This window comes from Hemitrygon akajei, chromosome 11 (assembly GCF_048418815.1).
Source record: "Hemitrygon akajei chromosome 11, sHemAka1.3, whole genome shotgun sequence".
Lineage (NCBI taxonomy): Eukaryota > Metazoa > Chordata > Chondrichthyes > Myliobatiformes > Dasyatidae > Hemitrygon > Hemitrygon akajei.
In genome coordinates, this window is record NC_133134.1 from 40,607,434 (window position 1) to 40,610,100 (window position 2,667).

Genomic DNA, 2,667 nt, shown 5'->3' on the forward strand with positions numbered 1-2,667 from the left:
CACTTGCTGCTAGATGGCACGCCACCTTTGCGCACCAATTCTCCTATGTCTTTCTGACGCAGGCAGCATCATGATCTGCACCAAGTCCAGCTTCTTGGCTTTCTCTGCCAACAAGCAATTCACTGATGGGGTAGACCTGCAGTACTAAGTCTTAATGGCCAGCAGGGTCTTACAATTGAAAAAAAAATACATTTAAAAAGGCCAATAACACCATTGGTTGACCTGTAGAAGCCGCTGTGATCGAGCATGCCACCATTGTACTGAGGCAGAGGTCCCAGGCAACTATTGGTCTCTACCTAAAGTATGATACTTGTCAGTGGATTTGATACTCTACTCTCTACCAGCTTGCTGTAGCTGCAAAATGTACTGAAAGTTGGTTCCAATACACTTCCCATTTCAACTACAATTACCACTAAGAACAAAATCATGGGAACAAGTTTCTTCTGAGACACACAGTATCCTGACTTCAGATATTCATGGTCTGTTGCTGGTTCAGAATGAGTAGAACATAATCAATACACACAAAGCAGAAGTTCACACAGAGGGATAGTCATTATGCACTGCAGCAGCTGGAAACAAGCTATAAAAATTGCAACTTCATGCTTAATGAATCACTGTGAATGTTTGAGATATGAGTAACAAATATGACTTCTCCTTTTTTTCCTTCTGATCTACATGGAGCCTGAATTCATTTTGCTAAAAGGGGGTACTTACCCAAGGCAGAACTTCAAGCAAATGTTAAGGGAATATGTTTTGAAATTGAGCCCTATGCCCAAAACTTCTAATATACCCTAATGATGGCCCCACAGCCTACAGCTGTTGCATTTTATATTAGTGGAAAATGAGGTATCCAAGACTGAGGCCAGATTTAGTGGCCTACAAGGGAGAATAAAGCGGTTGATGTGGGTAAAGGCTGCTAGCTACAGTCCAAGGATTATGATCTGTGGGTTTGGTCAGCAAGAAGGTATATAGCTGGGAAGGGATGAAGGAGGGGAGTCTAACATAAGAAGTAAGAGTTTGAGCCTTAATGGAATTATTACTAGCGTAGTTGATGGGACAGCACCATTGTTGTGTTAGAAGCTCTAAGAATTGTGGTTTGGCCCTTGTGGAACTAAAAAGAGTGCTGCTTGTGGTGAGTGACTGAGGGAAACTAATAGATCAAAGTTAAGTATCAGGCTTATTTTAGAGAGGTCCCAATCTATCACCAAGTAGGCAACAGTGGGAATTCTAATCTCCCTCACACTGCTGCAAATTTTTAAGCTTTTTCTAAGCTAGCACTCTCAAACATTAGGCTCCACTGATATTGATCTTAACTGAGAAGAGGCAGTGAGTGCTACAATTAGTCTAAAACATGTTGGCCATGATAAATGAAAATACTGTCCTTTCCAGAACGCATTTTACAATCTCAGAACATCCCAAAGCACTTTTCAGTCAATTAAATACTTCGAACATTAAGTCATTCTTCTAATGTCAGAAATTTCAGATTGTGATCATATAAAATGGAAAGTGACAATGATTTATGGATAGATAAACAGTGGGAATGACAATGGGAATAGCTGCCTAACTCTTCATTGAGATAATGCAGCAGGATCTTCTCCCTCTGTCTGACAAGGCTGAAGAGGCCATGTTTCAATTAGAAATATTACATCCCATTTAGAACTATAGTATGTTCTTGTAATAATCCTTTACTCCTTAAGGCCCAAGCATGAAGCCTGACCAGTTGAACAATGTAAATAAGTTCAGTTTAGAAACAATACTTAGCAAAAAAAAAACAGGAAATGGGAGAAAATAGAAAAAAAATGCCAGCTTTGTTGAATTGCAAACCCACTCCATTTTGTGGAATGCCAATAAGTCACTTCAGTTTAGCTATTTCAGAATTCTCAGCTGAGGAAGTAGTTAAGGGTAGATCCTTTGATCACCAAGCTTCAGGAGCTTACCTGTACTTTTCTTTCTTTTATGGTTATCATCTTGGATCTTGACAGAGTAATGACTTTAAGACTCTCTTAACCTCATCTTTTACAGGCCTGTGAAGACTCAAGTTAATGACAGTTTGTTAAAAAAGAACATTTTCCGAAAGGGTAGATACGGCTATGATGCCATAAAACAAGGCACAAACAATCCCTGAACTAGATGCATAGTCAAGAGTTTGTTGTCAGTTCATTCCTATTAACATATGGACTCCTTCTCAGTATATATTTTCCCATTATAGGAAAAAGCAGAGTTTAGTATCAGGCACCATGAGCAGTTAAGGCTCCATTGCAACAATCAGGTAGATTTAAGTCCACAGCTTGCATTGCAGGGAATGTTTGCAAGCCATGATGGTCAGAAGTGTGCTACACACAATGTCAGAAAAGGGAAAATAAATCAATATACAATGTCCATTTTTGAAATATGTAACAAAGAGCATTAGCACTTACTTGAGGTGGATTACCTTAAAGATGTTTTTAGAACCTCATCGATATAATAATGTTTCAAAATATGCATATCTGTATGTGGAACCGGGAGAAGCAGCAGCAATCTTCCTGACACCGTATTTGAAGAAAGTAGGTCCCTGGACCTTCCTGACTGGGTTTTTGATTACCCCAACCCTCAACTTCCACTATATCTCATGTTTATGTCTTATCTCTTCCCATTGTCAGAAATCATCCGTCCTCCACTGCACCCCCT